General features: G+C 44.4%; 1 long non-coding RNA gene across 1 annotated transcript; it reads left to right on the top strand.

The window, feature by feature from the left end:
• Nucleotides 1-727: 727 nt before the first annotated feature.
• On the top strand, nucleotides 728-7343 carry LOC135106430 (uncharacterized). The gene is made up of 3 exons (XR_010271298.1): nucleotides 728-954; nucleotides 4341-4440; nucleotides 6532-7343. It is a non-coding gene; the product is annotated as an uncharacterized LOC135106430 (long non-coding RNA).
• The last annotated feature ends 13973 nt before the right edge of the window (nucleotides 7344-21316 follow it).

Here is a 21316-nt window from a genome sequence, read left to right on the forward strand (position 1 = left end):
TCTCTCTCTCTCTCTCTCTCTCTCTCTGTCTTTTTCTTTCTCTTTCTTTTTTTCTCTCCGTGATGAATGTGTCCGGGAAGAAGAGGATCTCGTCCGGCCCCCAGCGCAGTGTCACGGCTGAGTGGAGGCCGGATTGTTGAAGTGTTATTGTATCTTTTGTTTTTAAGAGATTATACTTTCGTCCGGGTACTTGTCACTTACACACACACACACACACACACACACACACACACACACACACACACACACACACACACACACACACACACACACACACACACACACACACACACACACACACACACACACACACACACACACACACACACACACACACACACACATTCCTAAGCTCTCTTTTTGTACGGCAGCTAAAGAACAGACACACACACACACACACACACACACACACACACACACACACACACACACACACACACACACACACACACACACACACACACACACACACACACACACACACACACACACACACACACACACACACACACACACACACACACATTCCTGAGCTCTCTTTTTGTACAAGAAAAGAGAAAAGAAGCAGAGAGAGAGAGAGAGAGAGAGAGAGAGAGAGAGAGAGAGAGAGAGGGAGAGAGAGAGAGAGACAACTTAGGTATATAACTTAGGTACTCATAGCTTACAAATATGGTGCCTGTATCCTTATTCTTCATCATCTTCGTTCATTTATACCACAGAAGTTCCCGTCACACAAAACAACCAACAGGACCTTTGTGACTCTAGGGGCTGCCTGGCGTGCACTCTTTCCCCTCATCGCAGAGCCACGAGGGAAGTGAAAGCTGCCCACGTGTGATAGGGAACACGTAGGCCACGTCGCGCTGGTCACTATAGTAATGGGCGGCACCTGGCTTGAATTTGAACTCCTGTACCTGACGAAGTATCTAATCGTCACGCCACTTGTCGCTCCGGCAGGTGATTACTTCATTCAGTTTACTTTTATATAGGTTTTGGTAATATTTCGTGTGATTTATTAGTAGTAGTATTAGTAGTAGCAGTAGTAGTAATAGTAGTAGGAGTAGTAGTGGTAGTAGTAGTAGTAGTAGTAGTAGTAGTAGTAGTAGTAGTAGTAGTAGTAGTAACAGAAGCAGTAGAAGTAGTAGTAAATGTATTTAGCCTTTGTAGCTTTTATTTTGTTTTATATATTTTTTTTTTTTTTGTTTATTTAGTTTTGGTTTTAATTCACATTACTTTGGTTTAACGTTAGTTTTCATTTAAGTCAGTTCATTTCCCTTCAGTTCAAGACCCGAGTTACCTTCAAGTGTTCATTCCCACTAGCCAAGCATGAAGGAAGCCGAGTGTTTATTACGTAATACTAGCTAATCTAAACTTTTACCCAGAACTTCACTTTCTCCTTCCGTACTGCTGTATAACCTATGTTCATTTCATTAAAATTTCACATCATTCATCTTCTATTCTAATACTAACAGAACAACAATCTTGATGCCACACAGTTGTTGGCTTGATGCTTGAAACAGGTATAGCTCAGTTCAGTTCTCTTGTACATCAATGATAAACTCTCTCTTGGTACATCAGCGTTGCCATATGATCTCGTCGCGGCATCTACCTTCAACAAATCCACCAGTTACTTATCTGCAAATCTTTCTTTTTCTCCCTCGTTGTGGCCGCGCACCGTTGAGATCATCGCTTTGTGGGATGCCAGAATATAACACGGCTGAGCTAAATATTCACTTGGCTATTAGAAGATCCAACTAATCATACCTTTGTGAACTTAGGTATGAAGCATAAAACGAGAAAAAGGTGAAGCAGTTTTCAGTCTCCGATGCAAAACTAAAGGACTCAGTAAATAAGAACGGTGAAAAAGGGAAAGAAGGAAAGAAAACGCAATTCGCTACCAAAATAGTATTAGTTTCTGAAAATATTTAGTGAGCGAACTGTTGGAAATTCACTGGAGCTGACCTCTTTAATCCATTCGCTTTAATGCATGTATAAATACCTAATTGCAAAAGCTGCTCGTATTTATCTCTTTATGTGGTTAAAACCTTGGCCTGAAATTGCCTCGACCAGGAAGTGTGCGGGATTAGAATATTTTGTGCGGGAGGGGGTGGGGAGGAGGGTGCTGCTGTTGTATTTGTGGCTGTTGTTGCGATTCATGGTGTTGCTGTTATTGTTGTTGTTGTTCATGTTGCTACGCCTATTCCTAATTGTCTTTTTTTTCTTTTTTTTTTTTTTTTGTTCCTGTTATTGGTGTTGTTGAGCTTTTACTGTTCTTCTTTTTGTTGTTGTTGTTGTTGTTTGTTAGTGGTGATGGTGGTGGTGCTGTTGCTGTTGCTGCTCCTGCTGTTGACCGTGCTAGTGGCGCTAGTGATGGTGATGTTCCTGTTCATGGTGGAGCTCGTAATGGTGCACAGTGCTGACGATGGTGTGGTGATGGTGGCGAAATCGGAGATGATAATGATAATGATGATGACGATGGTGATAATGGTGGGATGAAAGCAGTATTAAAGACAGAAGCGAGGACACAATACTAATGGGAGTGATGGTGACCGACTGATGGGGTGGAAAGAAAGAGCATAGTGGCAATACCAGAGACAAAGTGACGGTGGAAGTGATGCTGAGGACACTGGTAACTGAGCCTCTTCTATCGTGTTCCCCCGCTCGTAGTCCATCATCAGTGGTTGGAAGTTCAGTAGATACTCTCGCTATGCACAGACACAATTTCTTGGTACCTGTGCTTCCCATGTGTTAGTTATTTGTATCATCCCCACTCCTGTACCTCCTTCAGCCGGGTGCAGATACGCAAACAGAACACCGTAACGTAACACACACACACACACACACACACACACACACACACACATATATTAAGGGAAGTAATGGTGGTAAAGGAAGAGGTGCTGGAAAGTATAGTAAATTTAATAACAAGCGTGCTAAGTGTAAGAGATAGCGACAGGACGACCAGTGAAAATAGTAGTAGTAATAACAAGCAGTAGTAGTAGTAGTAGTAGTAGTAGTAGTAGTAGTAGTAGTAATAACAGCAGCAGCAAGGATAGATTAGATGGTTAAAATTCATAGCTAGTAGTAATAGTTTAAATATGGATAGTAGTGGTGGTGATGGTGGTGGTGGCGGTGGTGGTGGTGGTGGGAGAGGTGGAGTCAGCGGGTTCTTATCACGCAGCGACTAATTGCTCGACAAACAGGTTCCGCCCAGTTATCGGCAACGAGCACTGCTGGCTGCGATACTGAGGCCAGGGAGGAGGGGCAGGGAGGGCGGGAGGGAGGGGCGGCTGGCTTGCTGGCTGGCTGGCTGGCTCCATGGCTGCCCTCCTTCACCACACACACACACACACACACACACCTGAACACACTCTTCCTCACTCTCTGCACCTGCTTTTCACTCTGTCCACGTCTTTCTCTCTCTCTCTCTCTCTCTCTCTCTCTCTCTCTCTCTCTCTCTCTCTCTCTCTCTCTCTCTCTCTCTCTCTCTCTCTCTCTCTCTCTCTCTCTCTCTCTCTCTCTCTCTCTCGGGAAGGAGATGAACGATATCATTTGGGCGTCTTAAGAGGTTAGGAAAGTGTTTTGTATCTAAATGGAGTGTGGACGTGCATTGCCTTGATAAATGGACGTGTCTGAGAGAGAGAGAGAGAGAGAGAGAGAGAGAGAGAGAGAGAGAGAGAGAGAGAGAGAGAGAGAGAGAGAGAGAGTTGGATATAGGGGGAGTTAGGAATCCATAACGAAGACCAGGGGCAGGGACACGTGTCTGGCAAGGACGGAGGAGTAACAGGGGCTGGCATAGTTAAGATTAATGAGAGGGCTGTGAGTATACCGCTTGTCGTGAGGCAGTATGGCAGAAGGTTTGTCTTCATTGGGGCTCACTTGCTTCATAACCGCGACGAAAGTGATAAATACGCAGGCACACACACAGGCACACATACACACAGACATACACACAGGGAAGGCAGCATGTCGTATTGTGTTTTTTTGCTTTTCGGTGCTTCAGGTCCTAATTCACGGTTTTAATTTGTGATTTCTTGACGAAGGAACGTTTATCAGTGTATCAGGAGGAAGAACAACTTTAGCAATGTGACGTAGTGGATGAAAATTATAGTAGTAATGGTGGTAGTAGTAATAGTGGTAGTAGTAGTAGTAGTAATAGTAGTAGTAGTAGTAGTAGTAGTAGTAGTAGTAGTAGTAGTAGTTGTTGTTGTTGTTGTTGTTGTTGTTGTTGTTGTAATAATAATAATGATAATAATAATAATAATAATAATAATAATAATAATAATAATAATAACAACGATAATGATAATAATGATAAAACAAAATCATAATCATAATTACAGATTCATTAGTGAATCCTCCTCGGCTGCTGGGAGGACTGTACACCTGCAGAGGAAGTAATACGGCGGGACGGCTTGAAGGTCTCGCCGGCGGCACTGCCTGGTTGGTACCGACACTTCTTGTACGATGCTCACCTTGTGGGTCTCACTTTCCAATATATGCTAATTTTAGTCAGGGTTTCATTCTATAGTGTTTGAGTGAGTCTCGCGTTCATTATTCCAAGGGTGTCCCAAGAGTGATCTGTTGTACTGTGTGTCTCTTGTTTGAGCCCACTGTTTCAGATCTTGTTACAGAAACCTTTACAAGACAATAGTTGCTTGGATCCTAGACAGGAGGGTCGCCTTTCCCTGAGTGTGGTTCCCTTCCTTCTACAGGGCTTTCTCCTCCGTAGTGTTTGCGGTGCTTCTTGAGGGCGGGACGTGCAGGAGCCACTTTCCCCTCGGGTCTCCCTCCTGCCGGATCTGTAACACGAGCCCGCACTTTATTAGAGTGAAATGGCGGCCTTTATACTCTGGAGGAACCATTGTTGTTCCCACTGGCTAAAGTTACATCTTGTTAAAAAGAAATGCTGGCGGTGCCTTGGCAACAGATCCAGAGCTGTATTAAGGTCAAGGCCTGGGCACGGCCCGGGAACTGTGGCGGAAGGACCGTCGGGGTGTCTTGCCTCAGGGTGAGATAGGTGAGCTTGTCCACTCACCCTCAGAGAAGTGGAAGTCACAATTTTATCGGTGGCGGTAATAAGAGCTGACAGTTGATGGAAAGACTCTTGTCTGTGTTTAAGATCTCCGCCGTGGGATCGGTATTTCAGTATTAGATAGAAACTGTTCTAATAGCCAGTGATTAACGTCATAGTCAACATTTTTCATCAGAAAATTATTTAAGGTCAATCACAGGGAAGACCTGAGACTGTAAATCGTTCAGCAAGGAAAGACGTGATCTGGTGCTGTCTGTGTGTGGTTTCCCAAGAACAGTCGATGGCGGCCATTGTTCCTGGTGAGCAGCCACGCCTGAAGGTGGAGGACAAGTGTTTTTACCCTTGTAGACACCAGCGCCTTGGTAACTGGAGGAGCTTTAACATAAAGTGGAAGGGTTGTCTGCTCTATCAACAACCTCATAAAAGCGTGTCAGGTACAATCCCAGGACGAGCTCCTCCAGCTTCCTCGGTACACAAAAACATGGCAGACCGTCTCAAGGCCACTGCTCTGAATGTGGTTATGCTCACGCCGCTGTGTTGTGGGCTTCACTGATGGCTTCGGTAGTCTTGGGTCGGAGGGTGTCATGTCCGTGAAAGCACCAAAGCTGTCCAGCGCAACAGGTAGAGAGGCTTCTGCAAGTCTCGGTCTAACTCTCAAGGCTTTCTTAGAAGAGAATTGTAGCAGAAGCGCTACTCACGTTATTAGTGTGACCTAAGAGGCTTCGTAACGACAGGTATCAGGTTCAGATGTCTGTGCAGTGTATGGCTCGCCGCCATCCACTTATATCATTGCGCCCTCCCAACACTTTCAGTACTGGTCACAAATTGCTGCTGAATTAGACCGCCGTGTGACCCGCCAAGGCCACCATGGTAAGGCGGTCCCTCAGGCGCCGGAACCCTGTCACCGTGTCTGAATCGCTGACCCGGTTTTTTTTCCCCTCTTCCTCCTCCGTATTTTCGTCCCAATTATAGTTCTCCTCCTCCTCCTCCTCCTCCTCCTCCTCCTCCTCCTCCTCCTCCTCCTCCATCCTATATCCTATAAAATACCCATGCAGTTCTTTCACACTGCATATCGCTTCATTCCCTGCCAGGTGTGGCTGGAGATAATGATGAGTAGAGAGGAGCCTTCGTTTTACGTTTCACATTGAATATCTAAAAGTGGTACTTAGCGCAAACAGTCCTGTAAGAACCAATAGGTCTGTTGTTGATGTTTCTCCTATCATTACATTTGTGTTGTTCATCCTTAGGACAACTTGCCGAAAATGTGCTCACAGTCTTTGTTTTCTATAGTACCTAATTTCCTCCCTCCTCCCTGTCCTCACACACACACACACACACACACACACACACACACACACACACACACACACACACACACACACACACACACACACACACACACACACACACACACACACACACACACACGCACGCACGCACACACCAAGTCTTAAGGTAAGTTATTGTGAGCCTCACCGTGACTCTCTTATTTCTCCCAGACTCCCTTGACTGTGACACTCTCTCCCACACCGCTGTGATTGGACCCTTCACCCTGCTCTCCCCCTCCCCCATCCCGGCGCTCTGACATCCCCGGTCTGCCCTTGGGTCCTCATAAGGTAGGCCTCGACGCTCAACGGGCCGTACGTTCGCAGATAATCCAGCCCCTTTTACCGGCGGTCATACTGTGGGTTAATGGACAGCGCACTCGCCCATTTTTCACCTTGACGGGACCCCATCCATAAACCGCGCCTCGCCGGGTAGATCGCTGGCTCCGGGGTGGCGGTGGTCTCTGTGCGTGAGGCGAGGCGGCGGAGGCTCGAGCTAGGGGCCCCGCAGCCTCCAGCGACACGTGGCCGGCGCGGCGCATTAAGGCTCCAGCTCAGGTAACAGGCCGCGTGTGTCACCGGCGCTGGTAGTAATAGTTATTGACGTCTCAGTTTGTATCATGCATTACGACTGTGTGTGTGTGTGTGTGTGTGTGTGTGTGTGTGTGTGTGTGTGTGTGTGTGTGTGTGTGTGTGTGTGTGAGGCGTCTCGTTGTGTGGTTTTGCATTGTGTGTACAGTGTTGTGTGTGTGTGTGTGTGTGTGTGTGTGTGTGTGTGTGTGTGTGTGTGTGTGTGTGTGTGTGTGTGTGTGTGTGTGTGTGTGTGTGTGTGTGTGTGTGTGTGTCAAGACAGCCCCGCGGTACAGTTTCACAAAACAGGTGGCCGATCTCCCTCCCATTAACAATCAGGAAGGGCTAGTAAGAGGTAAGCGGAGTTGGCCTTGTCTTTCCTCTCCCTCTCTCCTTCCTCGGCTGCTTCACCTCCCCACCCCCCATCCCTCAGCCGTGTGTGGCAGCAAGGGTCGCTAAAATACTGCACAACAAACGTCTCTGCGACGGAATAGCTCAAGTGTTGCAGGAAATAAAGCCAAGATACAGTAAGAATAAGGCGCGGGGTGTGGATTTGTGAGAAGGAAAGAGTTGACAAGACTATTATGTTGATTTTTATAAGGCAAGCGCGCGCGCAGACACACACACACACACACACACACACACACACACACACACACACACACACACACACACACACACACACACACACACACACACACACACACACACACACACACACACGGCTGAATCTATATAAGACTGAATGTTGCATTAGATGTAGAGAAAGTTGCAGTTGTTGGCACACAAGTCGTCGCCTTGAGGGAGAGATTTGATACTGCAGTGCTCTTGGTTCCCGTCCTTTCCCTTCCCTCACTACCTTCTGTGTGTGCGTGTGAGTGTGTTTGTGTGTGTGTGTGTGCAGTATATAAAAGCAAGACTACAAAGCAGAGGAAAATGAATATCTATCTATATCTATCTATCTATCTGTGTGTGTGTGTGTCTCTGTATATATATATATATATATATATATATATATATATATATATATATATATATATATATATATATATATATATATATATATATATATATATATATATATATATATATATATCCAGCAAAGTAAATTCCTGCATGGTCAATATAAGACTTCGATGTAGCGTTACCTTACGTATTACATTATTATTATTATTATCATTATTATTATTATTATTATTATTATTATTATTATTATTATTATTATTATTATTATTATTATGCGTCGGGGAGACTGGCCAAACGTTAACTGTCGCTGAAAATAATCCTGCACACTGTACTGCTCCCAAAGAGGATCAGGAATAGAGGGATCAAAAGAGGAATCTAATTAAGGTGTGCAGCAAAGATGAACCAAACACGTGCAGGCACAGTGAGAGGAATGGCACTAAATGTATCCTCCCGCCAAGACGCCCTCAGCCAGGCATGGCTTCCCTCATCATGAACTCACACTCCTGTTGCCGCCCTCGCAGCGGAAGGAGGAAAGTTGAGGGAAGTGTAAGGGTTCTTTATCCCGTAACATTCTTACAGAACCTGATGATGATGGTGGCGATTATATGGACGACGACTTGTGCAGTAAGATCAAAAGCACAATTGGCCTTTTATCTTGCAAAATGTTTGCACATCACTATGAGGAAAACACTGAGAGTGCTGGAAATGGCGATGTCACTATCTCATGCCACGCTCTTGTGTCATGTGTCAGCTGAGGCTTTGAACTCTACGGTTTAATTTCTTTGATAACTGTACTCGAATATGTTGTAGACAGTGGATTACTGCTGTGGCCAGCACGACACCAGTGACGTCATTTGGGGAGCGACGCGCGTCATCCTGAGCAGCGCAGTGTGCGCTGACTATTTATCTAATCTATTTTAAGAACTTGCCTCCGCCGCCCTGGATGAACAAGCCTTTATGGGTATGCAAATAAAAATGACAATATTTTCCAGAAAAGGAAAGCAGGTGCGTGATAAACAGGAGCTGTTTTAAATAGCTCGTCAGAACAGCTCACATCACCTTCGCTGCCACGTGTGTTAGGGACACGTGATTTAAATACGTATAGCTTGCGACTTACACTTATCATCGCTTTTTCTTGCAATTTTGATGGGACTTTTATTATAAATCTTAATCACATATATGTATGGAACACTACACACACACACACACACACACACACACACACACACACACACACACACACACACACACACACACACACACACACACACACACACACACACACACACACACACACACACACACACACACACACACACACACACACACACACACAGAAGCGCGCGCATCACGGGCCCCTGTGATGTACTCGTAGGACTGGCAGCACACCTGGCTGACGGCTCGGGGCCTGTGCTCAGGGATCCATATGTGCGCACGGGAGGACAGGTGCCGAGGATCTGTATGGAAAAAAAAAAAAATTATACTTTCATTCCATCAGGCTGAGTCAGGCAATGCAAAAGGTCAAAGGCAGGAAGTGATTACGTTGATAATGATTCTCTTGCATCATTTATTTCAGTTAACAAAAAAGTAAATTGTATAACATTTCCTGTGAATAATAATAATTCCATCACAGGGTTTAAGACCACAATGAGATCCACTAAGCTGTCTTTTGGGTTCACACAAGAGTGACTAGTCCGTGCTCGCGCGTGACGCCACATCCTCTTGAAGGCTCCCAGCTGTGTCGCGTTCCTCTTGCCATCACCCACCCCGTGTGTTTGTGTATACAGTGTACACTGCGCCACGCCCTTGGGGACCCAGAGCTGTGTGAGGGTGAACCCGAGGATGACTCCAGTCAGTGAGGCTGCACCACCATGTATTCATATTGCCTTCGAACATAATAGCATAAGAAAATAAGGGAAGCTGCAAGAAGCCGTCAGTGCTATACGTGCCAGTCCCTGTGCGAAAAATGCATACCTATTTCCACCTATCGTCCTTATCCATAAATCTGTCTAATCTACGTGCCGCCGCTCTTCCTCTCGCGGGTGAAGACAAAACAAGATGCCAGCGCTCACTCCGGCAGCAAGGCGCCCTCGTTTCAGTGGACAGTGATACACTTGCATGCCGCCGGTGAAAGACTTCCTTGTGCCCTTCTTCAGAGATCCCCACTTCAGTATGTTCCTTTGAGGCTCACCGCTGCCACCTGTCTCACCTCATCCCGGCAGCCTGCACACATTCGTCACTGCATGCTATCACACCAACTCTCCGCCTTTACACCCAATATATTAGCCAGTCCCACACTCCCTTACCATCTCGTACACATCCCCTTACCACGACACATCCTGCTAATAGGTTGCACACTTCTTCCCGACTTTGCACACCCTTCCAGTTTGTATAACGCTTCCTCCCCTTCTCGCACTTCCCTACTGTCTTGTACGCATCTTACCCTCACACATCCTGCTAATAGGCACACACTACACTCCCTTCCAACTTCTGCACATCCTACCCGTTTGTGCAGCTCTCCCTCCTATCTTCCGCACTCCCTCCCCAAATAGTGCCACACTTCCTCCCACTCATACACACTCAGTTTGATAGTGCCACGCTGCCTCGTCACCCTGTCATACCCCCTGCCGAACTCCTGCACGCCACAAAGAGCCTTTATTAATTAGTCAGCCGCGGCGGGGTGCTCTCCAAAGCTTCTGCCACTCCTGCTGCTGCTTATTATTGACAGTTTCGCTACAAGTGCACGTTGATAAGACACCCAAACGCCTGGTAACTGATAAGACTGTCACCACTATCACCATCAGTCACCTCTACGCCCGAGGACTGAGCGCTTCGTGACTACTGATAGCGCTCTGAAGGACAAGTCAGATAAAGAGTAGTGATAGACGAAAGGGAAATGAGATAATAAGATATCGAATGTATGTCAGTTTGAGATTATGCCTCGGTACCTGTTTCAAATGTGGTTTAGAGATTTTAGTAAAAAAGAGAAAAAGGCGGTGTGGGAGAAGGGAGGTTTTTAGTTCGAATTTTTAGTGAGGAAGAGAGAGAAAAAGAAACGGTATAAGAAAGAATAAAAGGCTTTTAGTTGTTACCTGAATAAATTTGCGTTGCTTATTTCCTTTAACAAAAAATTTAAGCCGAGAAAGTGAAGAAGGAAAAAAAAAGACAATTTTAGTTCTTACCGGGAAATTTTTGCATTCCAAATTTCCGTTTATAATTGGCACGAGAAAGAAAAACTAATTTAGAATAAGAATGGCAGTTTTAAATGTTGATGGAAAATTCTGTACATTATACCTCTTCCTATCAAGAAATTTAAGTCAAGGAGAGAAAGGAGTTGGCAATTTAACGTAAGAGTTAGTGATGGCGGTTGTTCGGTATACTCATGCTGCCTGTTTCCCTTGACCAAAAATTTTAAAAGTCAAGGAAAAAGGATAAATAAAATTAGAGACACTTATAGTTGTTATCAGAGGAAAAAAAAAACATGCACTGCCTCCTTCTCTTGACAAAAAAAAGTACAAAAAATTCTAAGCTGACGGAAAACAAGAGAGAAATAAAAGTAAAAGAAGACAGACTGGCATATAAAAAGAAGAAAGATGGTTATAATTTTTTTGCTTGGAAAATATACATAACCTGTTTCCCTTGACGAGGAATTTTAACACAAGGAAAACGGGAGGGGAAAATAAAGAGACAATAATAGTTGCTACCACACACGCACGCACACACACACACACACACACACACACACACACACACACACACACACACACACACACACACACACACACACACACACACACACACACACACACACACACACACAGAGTTACAATTACATATGAGAAGAAACTGTGCCTCTGTACCATTCATTCATTTCACCAAGCAAGTAAAGTATAAACACCGAACTGATTCCCCTCATGGTCAGGAGACGCTGTACCGCTGCAGTGTCTTGCGGTGACATGCGATACCGTGCCTGGCAAGGGAAGCACGGCACTCTGATTACGTTACCGCCACCACTTGATTCGAGGACTCAGCCTGCACCTTCATCTCGCTCCGCCCTTATCATGTTTATTCTTGTTTTTTTTTTTTTTTTTTTTTTTTTTTTTTTTTTTTTTTTTTTCGTACGCGTTATTGATTTCAGTGTTTGGAGATGTTGGTATTGGTACTTTCTGCTCATAGGCTTTTTTTTTTTTTTTTTGTGATCTGTATTTTGTTATGTGTTCGTCCTTTTTTCTTATATTGAGATCTTTAATGCCACCGGGTAAAGCAAGATTGTTGTTGTTGTTGTTGTTGTTTTCTTGCTAGTAGTGGTAGCAGTAGTAGTAGTAGTAGTAGTAGTACGAGTAGTAGTAGTAATATTGGTATTTCTTTATATTTTAACTACTACTACTACTACTACTACTATTACTATACTACTACTACTACTACTACTACTTAACGCAACTGGATATGTTTTCGCCAAGCAGTGGGCGGTAATTAGGCGAGAGAACAGTTCAAAACATCATAAAATGGGAACGTTCTGCTCCTAGGTAGCACCCATTAGTGTCAAGCGAACTCATCTCTCTTGCTTACACTCTCCAAATCATGTCCGTCCCTTCACAGTGCGTACCGATGACTAATTCTTTTGTTCTCTCTCTCTCTCTCTCTCTCTCTCTCTCTCTCTCTCTCTCTCTCTCTCTCTCTCTCTCTCTCTCTCTCTCTCTCTCTCTCTCTCTCTCTCTCTCTCTCTCTCTCTCTCTCTCTCTCTCTCTCTCTCTCTCTCTCTCTCTCTCTCTCTCTCTCTCATGCATTTATGTATCGTCAGTGGGTCTTTGTTTACCTCACAGCCCTTACCATCAGACCTTGCATCTCTGTCCTTCAGTCACCTCGCCATCCACCATTTGCTTGTCTCAAGATGAAGTGCATTCACGCTGTCCTTCCTCCTCCTCCTCCTCTTCCTCCTCCTGTTCACCTCGACCAAATTGTTTTATCTATTCCATTTATGAGAGAGAGAGAGAGAGAGAGAGAGAGAGAGAGAGAGAGAGAGAGAGAGAGAGAGTGTGTGTGTGTGTGTGTGTGTGTGTTTGAAGCAGGACAAGGTCAACATTTCGTGCCTTGAAGCAGCTTATTGACTCAAGCCGCCCCGTCCAAGGTATCCTGTCCTGTCCTGCCTCGTCACGCCACACACACACACACACACACACACACACACACACACACACACACACAGAGAGAGACAGACAGACAGACAAACACACACAGGAACGGGTTTGCTCTCTCGGTCTGCACTAAGATTTATAGCAATGAATAATGGAGGAGTTTACTAGGAAAAAATGAGGAGTTATGATCAACTGCTTATAATAATTACTTGTCAATCTGTTTATCGACGACCGCTACGTTGTGTCTCCTCATCTCTTTATGCCTTCATTGGGTCTGTTAGGTATCTATGTATCAGAATCTGCCAGTCTTGTCTTTATCCATTCATTTAGTCTGTTAGTTATCAGTGTATCAGAATTTGCTTATGTATAGTTATGTATATTTGCATTGACACCTTTCTGCTTATCTATCCCTCTATTTTTCTTTGGGTTTATCGATCAGCGCCTGTATTTTCATCCGTTACTTGTTAATTTAGTTAAGTGCGTATCAGGATCTCCGTATTTATAGTTACGTTAATCTCCGCATCCGTCTGTTTTCTCATAGCTCCACATTCCAATTAGTTCATCCGTAATGCTTTCCAAACTATTTATATTTTCTCATTTCAAGAGTTACTTAAAAGTTAGTTCAAATTACTGCACTCTCTACCCGCTCTCATTCCTTTTCCGTCCACCTTCCTAATGCAAGGATCAGCCATCACCTTCACTCTTCCATCCCCTGTACTGGTAGATGTGGAACTCTGCCTGTACCTGGAGAGAGAGAGAGGGTAGGGGGGGAGTTTTAAGACACTTCTAGACCTGATTTGGCCTTGCTTTCTTTCTTTGTTTCATTCCTTTTTTTTTTTTTTCTGGGTGAGACAATAATAATTAACAGGGCTTTTTTTTCCTCAGTTTGTTTTTGTCGTTGGGTTTCCCTCCTTGTGCATTAGAAAAGCCTGTTGTTTAAAACGTTATTAATAGAAGGATAGAGAAGAGACTTTTTTTTTATAAAGTGGATTCAGAACGTTGGGGAGAAAAATATTAACAGAATATTGGATTGCAGGAATTCTTTTTGAGAGCGAGCGAGCGAGTGAGCGAGAGAGCGAGGAGCGAGAGAGAGAGAGAGAGAGAGAGAGAGAGAGAGAGAGAGAGAGAGAGAGAGAGAGAGAGAGAGAGAGAGAGAGAGAGAGAGAGAGAGAGAGAGAGAGAGAGAGGCGTAACTTAATACAGAAGTCAGTAACAGAATTTTGGACTGCAAGAAATCTTTTTAGAGACGAGAGAGAGAGAGAGAGAGAGAGAGAGAGAGAGAGAGAGAGAGAGAGAGAGAGAGAATTAATGTCACTTGATACGAATGGGCTGAGTGTCCACCCAAGACGATGACAGGTGGCAAGATTACTTTGAAGAATCTAATGAATGCAAATTGTATGCGACTGGCGGCCGTCAGCAGGTGAGGGGGAGGGGAACGGCGGGAGGGGGAAGGCTGCAGAAGTGGGCGACGCAATGCAGGAGCGATCGAGGAAGAAGAGAAGGAGGAGGAGGGATATGCTGGTGATTTATCAGTATGAGAGGGACATAAATCACAGGAAAGTTTAGAAAAATAAGGAAGGGAAACGTGACTGGAATTAAAAAAGTAAGTACATTACTCTTTAACCCTTTAATTGCTATCTGGTACGTCTTTCCTTACTTACCAATCACTTTGACACATCTTCACTCGTTCTACAGTCACCTCCAATCTTTAAACAGGGTAGGAACTGCAAAATATGTTCCTTTTAATCCCCTTCTTTCATGTAGATCCTTATAAAAGATTTCATGCATTACTTCCGGTGCTGTTCGTTGTTTCGTGTCGCAGTGAAAGGCTTAATTGCGCAGGATAGTTCACCTGTCTCTGCGTATGCTCTTATTGTTAGTTATGCGATCCACAGCTTCATATTGCGACTGCTACTGCATCCACTCGTCTGTTAGTTAGATGGAATAACTTTGTAGATGCAGACTGATAGATAGATTGATGGATATACTTGTTTGAATGGAGAAAGAGAGAGAGAGAGGGAGAGTGAGAGAGAGAGATAGAGAGAGAGAGAGGGAGAGGGAGAGAGTGAGTTGGAAATAATTTACAACACTCATGCATACACTGAAAACAGTTAAATACTAAAACCATTGAATATTTCTCTTCATGTTTATTGTATTCACGGTGTAGCTTTCCTGTAGTGAAACCCAAGCCCTCGCGGGGGTAGATTACTCACACACACACACACACACACACACACACACACACACACACACACACACACACACACACACACACACACACACACACACACACACACACACACTTCCCCTTTACATTCACACCAGATTGATTTATCTCTTTTTTCCCCATCGTTGTCTTTCTCTCCTATTCATTATTAACATTGTAGGGTTTCAAGATTTACGAAGCTATAGTGTGTGTATCGAGTAGGGTTAGCGTGCGTGTGTGTGTGTGTGTGTGTGTGTGTGTGTGTGTGTGTGTGTGTGAGGTGTTTGGTGGTGCGGTGGTCAGTTCTGTACGCGTGGTAGAAGAATTCCTGTCATCGCCTTCTCCAAACCAAGATATGTTGCTGTTTGATATCCACTTGTATTTGTTTTTATGCTTGAGCTTTGCGAACTGCCATGGCTCGTCGTATTTTGAATGGAATTTTCCTGCGCATCCTTTAGCTCCAGAATACCTTTGTCCTATTGTCGTATTTAATCTGATCAATAAAATGTATTTTTTTTTTTTTTTTTTTTTTTTTTTGTTATTTTTACGTGAACCGCCATGTTATGATCACGTTTTTTGTAGTGGTATTAAGTTTATCTATATCTATTTGTCTCTGAATCAGTCTATCTCAGTGTCTATCTATCTATTTATCTATCATTCAGTTTATCTTAGTGTCTATCTATCTATCTATCTATCTATTTATTTATTTTTCTATCTATTTATCTGTCTGTCTACCTATCTATCTATCTATCTATCTATCTATCTATCTATCTATCTAGCTAGCTATCTATCTATCTATCTATCAATCAGTCGCCTTGTTGACAAATAGACGGTAACACTGTTGCTATCATCAAACCACCACCATCACCACCACCACCACCAGTACACCTGTTCATTCCCACACGACCTTTACCTGTACGCAGGCAGGTAAACAGGAATGGTAAGAAAATAAACCACCATTACTTTTTTTTCTCTCTTTTTTCCACAGCATAAAGTTTCTTGCATATTCTTACATCACAATTAAGTACAACCAGTAGCAACACTTTCACAGATCGTATCGTCGCCATCTCAAGGAGCACCCCGCCACCTACCATTTGCACGTCACATTCACCACCGTCACCATCATTATAAGCTTCCTGCCACTCTGCCTCCCCACTCCCCCCCACTGTCTATAAAACACTATCCCACTGACAATTTCTATCGACGCAGCCATGATAGTGACGGTGATGGCAATATTGACGCGAGAATGATGGTGATTGCTTGCAGGGTGATAATGTAGAGATAGGATGATAAGTTCCGTTTTTACTAGGGTCGCCTGGAACAGATGGGCAGCAGACAGACAGACAGACAGAGAGACAGACGGAAAGGGAGGTTTATGGATGTCTTTGTCTTGCTTGTGAAATTATAGACACTGGTGGTGATGGTGGTAGTGATGGTGTTGCGGTGAATATTTGGTGAAGGGCTTTTTCTTTCTATTATGGTGATGATGGCGGTGGTGTGTTGTGGTGAACATCTGGTGAATGACTTTTGTATGGTGATGGTAGTGGTGATGATGGTGAGTTGTTGACTATCTGGTTATGAACTTCATTTTATGGTGATGATGATAGTGGTGGTGGTGAATATTTGGTGATAAACTCCTAGTGGTGGTGGTGTTGTGGTAGTAGTGTACAGGACGCAGTGATGTGGTGACGATGTGCTTGATGATAATGAGCGTTACTTTGGTGATGACGATGATGATAATAATAACAGGGATGGCGACGATAGAGACAATGAGGGTGATGCAGCAATGCGATGCGGTGATGACAGTGATGATAATGACAATAACACCAGTGGAGAAAGGAGGAAATAATAATGATGATGACGGTGAGATTGTTGCCACGGGTTGTGATAATGACGATGAGAAACATGATAGTATAGCAACGTAATGATGGTGATGGTGATGATAATAGTAATGGTGATAGTATTGAGGTATGATGCCCATTTAGAAGTTTCGTTATTTTGCATATTTGGAGTCAGAATATTAGAGACCATCTTGTATTTTGCCACTATACATTATTTATCATTTTGTATCACGTATTTTGAGATTATATCACTTTGGCTGTCCAGTGTCAGTGACCTGATCTAAGTATAACTAGACGCCACACACAGTAAGGAGGAGGGCTGGAAGGAAGGCTAAGGAGGAGGAGGAGGAGGAGGAGGGAGAGGAAGGGAGGGAGGGAACCAGTAATTAACGCTAATGACCCAGGTAATGACAGTCGCGGGGGATGATTAGCGGCCGCCGTGATGCTCCCCTGCCAGACATCTTCAGAAAATTATTAGCTCGCGAAGGTCGATAATTGGATGCAAATGAAAGACAATCTCTCGCACGCGTATCATGATAATAGATGAAACTGCACCTCTCTCTCTCTCTCTCTCTCTCTCTCTCTCTCTCTCTCTCTCTCTCTCTCTCTCTCTCTCTCTCTCTCTCTCTCTCTCTCTCTCTCTCTCTCTCTCTCTCTCTCTCTCTCTCTCTCTCTCTCTCGTGTTATCAGCTTATGTTATTTTCGTATCAACCGTGAGATTTCCTGCTTTGCTCTTGTTTTTGTTTTGTTTTGTATATTTTTTTCCCTCGCGTGGGGAGAGAGAGAGAGAGAGAGAGAGAGAGAGAGAGAGAGAGAGAGAGAGAGAGAGAGAGAGAGAGAGAGAGAGAGTTAACATTGTAAACACAAATTCAGTAGCAACACACGGCTTATAGTTCAACAAAGCAACACACACACACACACACACACACACACACACACACACACACACACACACACACACACACACACACACACACACACACACACACACACACACACACACACACACACACACACACACACACACACATAGTTACATACTGTACGTAAATCCTCGCTTAACTCCCTCAACGCTGAATAGTTTGTAGAAAATGTTGTTTTTTTGTTGTTGTTTTTTTTTTTTTTTTTTATAATGCGCATCCATCATAATAATCGCTGACATAAAAATGAATAATGATGTGCGTGTGTGTGCGTGTGTGTGTGTGTGTGTGTGTGTGTGTGTGTGTGTGTGTGTGTGTGTGTGGGCTGCTGATGCTATGCTTGCTGCGGTAGGTATAATTAATGCCTTTAATCTTAAGTGTCTGCAGCGTTTCTAAACTTCATTAAGCAAGTTAATTAGGAAATGTTCTTGCACCGGACTCTATATTTTAGTCGACCAATTAGGAGGAGAGTGATGATAATTGTTTGGAGCAGCGAGTACTTGGTTTCATTAATTCCCAGCACGCTCCCAGGTGAAGAAATACCTTGCTTTGTCTTGACACCTGCGTTGTTACCTTACCTGTTACTGCTCGGGTGCTCCTGGACACCTGCACCTCGCGCCCTTTACTCCTTACTTCTCTTTATTGTTCTGGACCCTAAGAGAGCTTTCTTCCATTGTTTAGTTAGTTGGTTAGTTAATATTAATTACTCTCTAGCTCAGTGTCTCGTGTTGGATGCGCGTAGCCTCCTTTCTCTCTCTCTCTCTCTCTCTCTCTCTCTCTCTCTCTCTCTCTCTCTCTCTCTCTCTCTCTCTCTCTCTCTCTCTCTCTGCTCAGTCCGGAGTCCGTCCCGTCTCGCCTGAGTGGAATCTGAAGAGTGTTGCCTGTTATCTTTCACCTCAAGTGCCTCGCTACATTAAGTCTCGAAAACATGACAGCCTGACGTCGCCACAAGTTAATATCTTGACACCTGAGTAACTAAACCCTGTGACAACTTAACAACAACATCCATCCTTCACTTTTTTTTTTTTTCTTTTTTTTTTTAAGCACGCCTTCTGCCCTGCCGCTGGTGCTACTACTACTTCTCCGCCCTGACAGTAACTTGCTGCCTTCACACCCTGACGTGCCAACACCTCCATGCCTGACACCTTGACACACTAGCTGCCCTCTCGCCTGACGCCACAATAACTCAGTACACTGACGACTCCGCCGCTGACACCCTCATCAGCCACCACGCCGCCCCTTGTCTTGCTGCCTTCCAACATTCTCTCTCTCTCTCTCTCTCTCTCTCTCTCTCTCTCTCTCTCTCTCTCTCTCTCTCTCTCTCTCTCTCTCTCCCATTCTTTTTTCACTGCTACTTTTTATTCTTCGACGCCGCACACAAAAAAAAAGGGAGTTTTCAAGGAGAGCAATATAATGGATGTCCCCGCCAGCCAGCCGCACTCACCACCCACCCATTATAATGATGTGTCGTGGGGCCGCTGCTGTGACACGCCGTCTGCGGGAGTCGTCCATCACCTTGCTAATTACAGGTGGTGGAGTGGACGGCGTGATGTGGACAAGAGTGGATAGGCAGTGGGGAGAATGAGATGTAGTGGTGAAGTAGGGGGAAGATAAATGAAGAGGGATGGGTGGGTATGTGGGTGTGTGTGTGTGTGTGTGTGTGTGTGTGTGTGTGTGTGTGTGTGTGTGTGTGTGTGTGTGTGTGTGTGTGTGTGTGTGTGTGGATGTGGAAGGGGAGGGGAGGAGATACGGGATTTGGAAGGCGGAGGAAATGGAAGAGAAAGGCGGTGGGTATACTGCATGTAAGAGTAGGTAGAAATAAGAAGTGAGAGGAAAAAAACAATGTATCATAGTACGTGCAAGGGGAAGGAGAGGAAATAGATTAAGAAAAGAACAGAGGGATGGAAAATGTTTGCTATACGTAGATGCATAATGTGAAAGGAGTGAAGAGAAAGGAAGAGGAGGCGGAGGAATTAGTTGAACAGAAGAGAAGGAAGACAGTGCATAAGGAAGTTGTAACAAGAAAAAAAATTGAATATTATAAAGGCTAAAATAACGTTTGGAAAAGAACCACAGCACAACTTCCACCATTTTAAAAAGTTACTCTATACATGATTGCTAATTTCCGCGCACCAACAATAGACGCGTGTGTCCTTGACGTGGCGGCGCACCATCAACCATCACATCCTTCCCACGTCAACGTTACCACGTCCCTCCCCACTCCCTGCCTCCTTGTCTCCTCCTCGCTACCTTCCTGCGATACCTAATGCACCGCCTCTCAGGGCCGCGTGTGTCACTGATGCTCCCGCCAAGGCCGCCCGCTACCTGTCTTACCTCTGCGCTCCTTCTCTCCCCTCCTCACCTCTCTCTCTCTCTCTCTCTCTCTCTCTCTCTCTCTCTCTCTCTCTCTCTCTCTCTCTCTCTCTCTCTCTCTCTCTCTCTCTCTCTGTGTGTGTGTGTGTGTGTGTGTGTTTACGGGGGAAGTCAGGTTTAGATGGGTGATTCTTGGGGTGAAATTCTCAAAGTCATATTTTTGGAGTTGTCATGAAGAGTTTTTTGTTGTTGATGTTGTTGTTAGTCGTAGTGGTAGTGTTGGTGTTGTCGTGTGGTATGTGCGCGACACTAGTTTGTTAAAGGGCGTGGATTTGTGTGTGTGTGTGTGTGTGTGTGTGTGTGTGTGTGTGTGTGTGTGTGTGTGTGTGTGTGTGTGTGTGTGTGTGTGTGTGTGTGTGTGTGTGTTTTTCTGTTGTTTACTTTCGCTGCTCCTGTTGCTGTTGTTGTTGTTGTTGTTGTTGTTGTTGTTGTTGTTGTTCTATCATGATTTCTTTTTTTCTTCTATTTCTACTTTTCTTCTTTTTCTTCTTTTTTTCTTCTTCTTCTCCTTCTTCTTCTTCTTCTTCTTCTTGTTTGATATTAATAGTGGTTCTGTTCTAGTTTGATATTAACACACACACACACACACACACACACACACACACACACACACACACACACACACACACACACACACACACACACACACACACACACACACACACACACACACACACAGAGAGAGAGAGAGAGAGAGAGAGAGAGAGAGAGAGAGAGAGAGAGAGAGAGAGAGAGAGAGAGAGAGCGCAAACGAACCAACACACTAAGCTAACTAGATGTCATATTTCAAACCCACGCATGACAAATGGCAAAACAAACAAATATACAGTTAAGCAACACACACACACACACACACACACACACACACACACACACACACACACACACACACACACACACACACACACACACACACACACACACACACACACACACACACACACACAC

The sequence above is a fragment of the Scylla paramamosain genome, chromosome 2 (assembly GCF_035594125.1).
Source record: "Scylla paramamosain isolate STU-SP2022 chromosome 2, ASM3559412v1, whole genome shotgun sequence".
NCBI lineage: Eukaryota > Metazoa > Arthropoda > Malacostraca > Decapoda > Portunidae > Scylla > Scylla paramamosain.